Source organism: Aegilops tauschii, chromosome 7 (genome assembly GCF_002575655.3).
Source record: "Aegilops tauschii subsp. strangulata cultivar AL8/78 chromosome 7, Aet v6.0, whole genome shotgun sequence".
In the NCBI taxonomy this organism is placed as follows: Eukaryota; Viridiplantae; Streptophyta; class Magnoliopsida; order Poales; family Poaceae; genus Aegilops; species Aegilops tauschii.
The window spans coordinates 474654007-474662283 of record NC_053041.3 but is presented as its reverse complement, the minus strand read 5'-3'; the positions used below and the strand labels follow the sequence as shown (position 1 = coordinate 474662283).

At 44.1% G+C, this 8277-nt stretch overlaps 1 non-coding gene across 1 annotated transcript; it reads right to left on the bottom strand.

Moving 5' to 3' along the window:
* Positions 1 to 2485: 2485 nt before the first annotated feature.
* LOC109767237 (uncharacterized) lies at positions 2486 to 6442 on the bottom strand. The gene is made up of 5 exons (XR_012189296.1): positions 6084 to 6442; positions 4947 to 5976; positions 3257 to 4829; positions 3106 to 3174; positions 2486 to 3019 (listed from the first exon to the last, which is right to left on the bottom strand). It is a non-coding gene; the product is annotated as an uncharacterized protein (transcript).
* Between the last annotated feature and the right edge of the window lie 1835 nt (positions 6443 to 8277).

Sequence of the window (8277 nt, the reverse complement as noted above, 5' to 3'; positions counted from 1 at the left end):
CGAAGTGGGCGAGGGTTTTCTTTTCCTTTTGCATGTGTGAGTGAACACACACGGTTCGCAGAGGCGATGGAGATGAATCGTGTGCGATAGTAAATCACCGAGATTGAATGGGAATCCAAATTTCCTTTGTCTTTCATCCATGAGTTTTTTTCTATGATGAACATAAACCCTGCTAATCACCGTGTTCAAATTTGACACTTTTCCTGGTTCATTTACAATATTTAGGGGATTATGTGCATTTTGTAGGCATTAATGCACGTAATTCAAATTCAAACAATTGGTACATGAAAGGGTGCACAAGAACGGTCTGGAAAAACCATACTCGTGGTATTTAGTAATTTCTCCAGCCTTTTACAAGGAATGGGCAGAGATTTCAATGGAGTCAACCACAAACGCGTCATTTACTGGGTTATCAACTATAGAACAATGAAATATGTGCTTGAAAAACATGACGGCTGGCATGGTGCCATGGTATGGCCTCATCGTGCCCTGGTTAAAAGCTGAGAAGGTTTGATTTATGTCGTCATGCACGCCCTTCATAAATCGAACCATCACGGAGGAAGTTCAATGCTTTTGAGAGGGAAAGCACCAAGATTGAAGGGGAATCCAAATTTCCGTCCTAGTTTGTCTTTCAGTTTTTTTTCAACGATCAACATACCGCCTCAAATGAAACGTGTTCAAATTTGACATTTTTTCGAACTCGGATTGTGTGCATTTTCTAGGCATTAATTATGCACATAATTCAAATTCGAACAATCGGTGCATGAAAAGGTGCACAAGAATGATCTGGAAAACCATGCTCGTGCTATACAAAAAATGAAACACATGGTTGGAATTTACACAGAGTTTTTTCTATGATGAGCACACAACCTGCAAATCACTGTGTTCAAATTTGGCACTTTTCCGGGTTCATTTGCCATATTTAGGAGATTATGTGCATTATCTAGGCATTAATGCGCATAATTCAAGTTCAAACAATCGATGCATGAAAGGGTCCACAAGAACGGCCTAGAAAACCATGCTTGTGCCATTTAGTAAATTCTCATGCCTTTTACAAGGAATGGACAGATATTTCGATGAAATGTGTGGCAATAGTCAACCACAAATGTTTGTTTGTTGGGTTTTCAACTATAGAAAAAATGAAATAAATGCTTAAAAACATGACGCCTGGCATGGTGCCATGGTATAACCTCACCATGCCCTGGTAAAAATTTGAGAAGATTTGGCTTATGTCGTCATGCATGCCCTTCATAAATCGAACCATCACCGAGGAAGTTCCATCCTTTCGAGAGGGAAAATCCCCAAGATTGAAGGGGCATCCTAATTTCCGTTCTAGTTTGTCATTTGGTTTGTTTTTCCAACGATCAACATACCGCCTCAAATGCAACATGTTCAAATTTGACATTTCCCGGGCTCATTTACAATATTTAGGGGATTATGTGCATTTTCTAGGCATTAATGGACATAATTCAAAGGGTTAATTGATAAATGCCACTACAATTTTGGCGATTCCGAAAAATGCCACTCCAATTTGGAAACTTCGAAAAATGCCACTCCAATTCTCGCATACTTCTGTCGATGCCACTCCAGCCACTTGAGCTCGTTTTTTGTACAAAAACACTCATGTATACGTCCTGTACTCTCTCTTCGACACAAATGCCCCTGCATCCATCTGGTTAGCACGCACCAGTCCAGCCCGTGCCTATCTTCTTTCTCTTGTTCGTTGTTCCTCTCCTCGTTCCCCTCCTCTCTCGCCAAGAACCCTAGCCGCCACCGTGCTGCTGCTCCACATCCCGTCGGCCGCGCCCTACCGCTCCACACCATCTTCCCCCCGCTGCTGCTCCACATCCCGTCCCGCCGCCCTGCTGCTTCTCACCGCCGAGCAGGAGTCCCAGCCAGCGCGGCGCACCCCAACCGCCTTCCCACTCCGGCCCCATTCTCTCCCCTGCCCCCTTCACTATCTCCCGTGTCCTTCCGCCGGAGCTTGCCGCCAGCCTCTTCTGTCCTCACTCTCCGCCGGAGCTCATCTGTCGTTATTTAGATGATCTAAAGAGCAAGGAGAAGGAGAAGATCGCAGGTCGCCTTGCTGAATCTAAGAGGAAGAAAAATGATGCAGGTGGCTTGTTTTTGGATGAACTGAAGATTGCTGAAATGAAGTTTGCACAATGGAAGATGGAAGAACTGAAGATTGAGAAAATATGTGCCATTTGTGTGCTTGTAATGTGTGCATTACTAGTGGTTGTACTGAAAAAGATGTAACTAGTGGCTGTACAGAGAAATGAGTAATGAAGAATGTGTTATTTTCCTATGCAGAAGAAGCATGAATGTATTGTGCAGAGGAAGCATGAATGTACTGTCACAATATTTGTCCATGAACAAAGCATGAAGCTAGTGGAAAAAATGGACATGACCTCTACCAAAATACATATAATTTGCATCAGATGACAAGTCATAATATTTTGCATCAATAAAAGATGAAACCAAATAGTCTTAAAGCTCCATTTTGAGCATCAACAGTAGATGAACCAAAATAGTCTTAAAGCTCATGTTGGAGCATCCCACACACAAGTTCAAGCTCTAGTTTGAGCCTCACACATACAAGTTCAAGCTCCAGTTTGAGCATCACACACACACACACACACACAGAGGTTGAAGCTCCAGTTTGAGCATCACATACACATACATGGTCCAGTTCAAGCAAATTCAGCCCCCAAGCCAATAAAGCAAATTTTTCTTAGTTCCTAGAGTTGGCTTGAGAACAGCATCACTAGTAGATGGTGTAACAAACTGCAGTTTTTTGCTCTTCTTCCCTGCAGTTTTCTCCTTTCCGGTACCTTCACTTTGCTTGCCTTTCCCCTTGACCGGAGTCTTCTTCTTGACTGGCGTCTTCTTCTTAACCGGTGTCTTCTTGACCGACGTCTTTTTCTTCTTGACCGGCGTCATTTTCTTAGCCGGCGTCTTCTTCTTGACCGGCGTTGTCTTCTTGACCGGCGTGTTCTTCTTGACAGGAGTCTTCTGTCTGCACATACATTAAGAGCATATGTCAAAAATAAGTATTGTGTGTTCCTAAATATAATTTGTAGTAAAAGAATGAACATACGTTACCTTTTATAATTTGCGATAGGTTCGTCATCTTCCACAACTTCCTCCTCGGTTGCAGTAGCATCTCTCTCTCTCTGCATGATAGAAAAAGGTGAAATGGTTTAGCAACGTTAACCCAATTGACATAATCAAATTTAGGTAAGTACAATGGCACCTTTTAGTAGGAGTGTGCTCCATTGGTGGTGGTTCTGCAATAACTAAAGGAGGGAGATTGCAAGTTTTCGCAAAGTGGCCATTTCGACCGCATTTTTTGCATTTCACTACTTTCCTGCCTGGGTCTTCAAGAAATCCTCTAATTCTTTGAACCCTAGGCCTTCCAGGTGGCCTTTTCTCTTGTACAGGTGGGTAAACCATGAATCCAAGGTCAACTTGCTCCCATTGTGTCCTATCTGTCATGGTTGGCAATGCCCCAGCATAAGCAGCCTGAAATTTTGCCACACTGTAATACTCATCAACAAATGACTCAATATTTGCACCCCTCATTGAACAAATGAAAGTCAATGCATGAATGCATGGCTGCCCAGAAACTTGAAATTTCCGGCATGAGCATGTTCTCTGTTTTAGATCAACCGTGTGCCTCTGGTCATATGCTTTCACATCATATAGTGTAATCTCTGCCTCATGTTCTGTATTCCACGCCACTTTATGGGGCCCAATTGTTTTACTGAGTGCATTGAGCCTCTTGAGAACCTCGGGCAAGATTATGCCAGCCAAATACCTACCAACATGCCTCCTCACATTAAACTTCACCATTATTAGCTCTCTAATCCTATCCAGTAGCTCACACAAATTTAACCCTTTCAAATCTTTGATTTGCTTGTTAAAACTTTCAGAAATATTGTTAGTGAGATAATCAACCTTGCTATCCACACCAAAGGCGCACCTATACCAAATCCTATTATGGTGTTTCTCAAGGTACTCTATGGCACTTGGATCTGCCTCAAATATCTTCTGCATATGCCATCTAAATTTGTGCTCTGTGAATCCCCTAGTAGCTGGGTACAAATGGTCTGTGTACACTTTACCATGGAATTTCTTCATAAATTTTTGGTATAAATGCCGCATACACTCCCTATATTCGCACTTGGGGAATATTTTTTCAACTGCGTTTTCTAGTCCCTTGCAAGCATCACTGGAAATTACTAGCCCTGGTGGACATCCTACAGCCCTGCGCAGCTGCTGCATAAACCATACCCAGTTTTCTATAGTCTCTGAATCAAATATGGCATATGCTACATAATACAACCAGATGTGTCCATCAACTCCGGTCGCTGATGCTAATTGACCAACATATTTGCCATTCAGTGCAGTTGCATCTACTCCTATGTATGGTCGACATCCAGCTAAGAAACCATCTATGCAGGGTTTGAAAGCTACAAAGACTCTGTTGAAATAGTACTTATCTTTTTCCTTGACCAAATCAATTTCAACAATACTACCAGGGCATCTCTTCTCTATCTCTGTTTCCAATTGAACAACAACTGAAAACTATCCTCATATTTACCATGCATTTCTTCTAGAGCTATCTTCATACCTTCCCAAGCCTTGGAATACTTCAGCTTGAAGTTGAAGTCACCCTCCAACTTAGTTTTCGCTGCCTTTGCTCCCTCTCCTGGGTTTTTCTTCACCCAATCAACAAGCTTCTCTGCAATCCAACTTTGTGTTGCCATTTTGCTGTCTACAAGCTTTGTAGTAGGGCAATTGTGCTCATAGGGAATCTTCTTTATCTGCACAAAGATGCCATGGTTATTTCACACACACAAAAACAAGATACATCTCGGATATAACAGCCATCAGAGAAAGGTGATAAAATGCACAAATAATTACAACATGAGTAAGCATACCATGACAACTTGTTGATCACGCAACCTCGATGCGTGGATGCGCCAAGGACAACTAGCATATGAGCAATTAGCGATGAATCTAGTAGGATCAGTCTTCACTTTAGCAAGCTCAAAGTCCTTTACGACAGCATGATGTCTTATTGCTTTCCTAAAGGTTACAATGTCAGGAAAAAGAACCCCCACTTTAATGTCAGCATTATAAGGATCAGTTGCCACATTGTACTGAATAGGCATGTCAGTAACCTCTTCCTCCTGCTGGATAAGATGCTTAATATCAGAGATATACATATCATCTTCGGCCTCCTCGTCTTCAGCTTTCTCATCAGGAGTTGTAGCCGGTGCTTGCACTACAGTAGGTTCAGGAATGCTAACACCTACTAGATGTTCATCATCTACTCCAACATACTCCTCCTCGTAATAAAATGGATCAGTGGAAGGATTTTGAAGTTCTTGTTGTTGGTCAGCATGTGGCATATTAGGCTGGCTTGTACTGCCAACCTCTGATGTGGCACTCTCAACGACAGGAGGCGGCGCGGGCTGAGTTGGCCTAGTTGGACAATTAGTACTGTTGGTCTGGTGGTAAGCTTGTGCATCATTCGGCTGGATCGTATTTGCACAATTTTGAGTGCCCATGACTAATGGATCATCAGCAGGCACAACATTAATAGGAACAAAATCTGCAATTTTGGCTCCACAATTGAGTACACCAGATCCAATTGCATCCACCACTACCACACTAAGTGGCACTTTCAACTCAGCTGCATACATATCAAACATCATGTACTGCTGCTCATCATGCAACAGCCTGACATCTTCACCCAACAATTTGTCAAAATACGAGAGTGCCACCAATTGATTACTGCTAATGTTCAACTCTATAGCTAGCTGTCGTGATAATGCATCAATGCTGAACTTTTCTACGTCTACGGTCCACATCAGAGTCCTTCCCTTCACATAATTCTACCTACCCTCAGGACTTGTACAGAAAAAAGCCTCCACAAAAATTTGTAAATTAAAAACATTGCTGCCACTTCACCTACCAAAATCATATGGGTAATCAAACATCAACGATTGGAGAAGAACTAAACACACGGGCCACAAATCATTGGAACTTCAGCAAATTTTATGCAAACTTACGGAGATTTCGGGGCCGAGGATGACATTGCAGTGGGGGAGCTTCAAATCTTCGGCAGAGGTGCTCGGGGATGCGATTCAAGTGGCCTCCAGCATGGTCACCGCCGCCATGCTCGCTTGCTGGTGGGGGCGGCGCCGGCTGGAGCTCCTGCCGACGATGAGAAGTAGCAGCAGGGGCGTCGCCGGGGATCGAGTAGCAGGGGCGGCAGCACGTGGACGTGTAGCAGCAGGGGTGCGGTCGACGATGTGGAGCAGCAGCAGCAGTGCGGCGGCTAGGGTTCTTGACAAGAGAGGAGGGGAATGGGGAGAGGAACAGGAGGAAGAAGATAGGCACAGGCTGGACTGGTGCATGCTAACCAGATGGATGCAGGGGCATTTGTGTCCAAAAGAAAGTACAGGACGTATACGTGAGTGTTTTTTAACAAAAAAACGAGCTCAAGTGGCTGGAGTGGCATCGACAGAAGTATGCGAGAATTGGAATGGCATTTTTCGAAGTTTGCAAATTGGAGTGGCATTTTTCGGAATCGCCAAAATTGTAGTGGCATTTATCAAATTAATCCTAATTCAAATTCAAACAATCGATGCATGAAAAGGTGCACAAGAATGGTCTGGAAAACCATGCTCGTGTTATTTAGCACATTCTCATGCCTTTTACAATGAATGGGCAGATATTTCAAGGAAATATGTGGCAATAGTCAACCATAAACGCGTCGTTTACTCGGTTAACAACTATATAAAAAATGAAACACATGGTTGGAAAACATGATGCTTGGCTTGGTGCCATGGTATGGCCTCACCATGCCCCGGTAAAAATTGGAGAATGTTTTCCTTATGTCGTGATGCGTGCCTTTCATAAATCGAACCATCACCGAGGAAGTTTCATGGTTTCAAGGGGGAAATCACCAAGATTGAAGGTGCGGTCCAAATTTCCTTTGTCCTTTGTCCACGAGTTTTTTCTACGATGAATATACAACCTGCAAATCACCGTGTTCAAATTTGGCACTCTTCCGGGTTCATTTGCCATATTTAGGGGATTATGTGCATTTCCTAGGCATTAATGCGCATAATTCAAGTTCAAACAATTGATGCACGAAAGGGTCCACAAGAACGGCCTAGAAAACCATGCTCGTGCCATTTAGTAAATTCCCATGCCTTTTACAAGGAATGGACAGATATTTCGATGAAATGTGTGGCAATAGTCAACCACAAATGTCTGTTTGTTGGGTTTTCAACTATAAAAAATGAAATAAATGCTTAAAAAACATGACGCCTGGCATGGTGCCATGGTATGACCTCACCATGCCTTGGTAAAAATTTGAGAAGGTTCTCTTATGTTGTCATGCACGCCCTTCATAAATCGAACCATCACCGAGGAAGTTCCATGCTTTCGAAAGGGAAATCCTCAAGATTGAAGGGGAATCCAAATTTTCTTCGTTCTTTGCCCTGGAGTTTTTTTCTACGATGAACATACACCCTGCAAATCACCGTGTTCAAATTTGGCATTTTTCCGGGCTCATTTACCATATTTAGGGGATTATGTGCATTCTCTAGGCATTTAGTGCATATAAATCCAATCCAGCTATAGGTGCACGGGTGTGATGTGAGGGACGTGGATTACCGTTCGAATGCGGTGCATCCAACGGTGCACACGCGCGATCCGCGTGGCCGGGGTTCCGGCCAATCATAATGCAACACACAATAGGCTCAGCGCACACTGTTTTCGGAAGTGACGGAGATGAACCGTGTGCGATAATGAACGAGCAAAATTGTAAGGGAAGCCAAATTTCTGTTGTCGTTTGTGGTTGAGCTCTTGAATACCACCACACTGTACGGCTGCCCGGCCCCTCCGTCCCAGAGCTCTCTTCAGGCGTCGTCCATGCCACCGCGGCGCACAGTAACTGGTAAGGAAGCGATGGCATCCCGCCGCACCGCGTTCCTCTCCGCCCACGACCGCGCACATGGTAAGGAAGCGATGGCATCTCACCGCGCCAAGTTGATTGCCGCCGGTGGCCAAACAGTTACATGAGCGGACTTTGAGGCTGCCATGGCCGAATGGGTGGTGGATCTAGAGGCGGCCAAAGCCGCACAAAAGGAGCCGAAAAGGCAGAAAGCAGTCAAGAAAAGAGAGTCCCGCCGCCGCAAGAAAAAAGAGGCTGCACGCCGTGGTGAGGAGAGCTTGGTGGAGATCGAAGCACGG